Raw genomic sequence first — 303 nt, 5'->3', positions numbered from 1 at the left:
GTAAATGAATATGACTTGCTATGTAACTAGAAGAACTATGTGTAGACTTATTAAAATAAATAATAAACAGCTGAAAGACATAGTTGTATCAGAATAAAAGGGTTGTTCTAGGGAATCAGGAGGACCTCTGCCTAAGGAAAAAATGGCTTGGAGGGGATCCAGGGGCCTTGCCCATAGGTTAGGTAGGTTTTAGGCTCATACAACATTCTTTTGGTGCATTAAGATGGGGTTCATTCAATTGTTCATGCAACACCTGGTTGAATCTTCTCTGACTTTATAAACCCTAAACCTATGGAGTCCCCC

General features: G+C 39.3%; 1 protein-coding gene across 1 annotated transcript in view; it reads right to left on the bottom strand.

The window, feature by feature from the left end:
* LOC119592632 (arginine--tRNA ligase, cytoplasmic-like) overlaps nt 1–303 on the bottom strand; it is a 19,098-nt gene that overhangs the window by 17,435 nt on the left and 1,360 nt on the right. The window lies entirely within an intron of this gene.

Source organism: Penaeus monodon, chromosome 30 (assembly GCF_015228065.2).
Source record: "Penaeus monodon isolate SGIC_2016 chromosome 30, NSTDA_Pmon_1, whole genome shotgun sequence".
NCBI classification, from domain to species: domain Eukaryota; kingdom Metazoa; phylum Arthropoda; class Malacostraca; order Decapoda; family Penaeidae; genus Penaeus; species Penaeus monodon.
The sequence above is the reverse complement of the archived record's forward strand: the minus strand, read 5'-3'. Positions and strand labels throughout refer to the sequence as shown.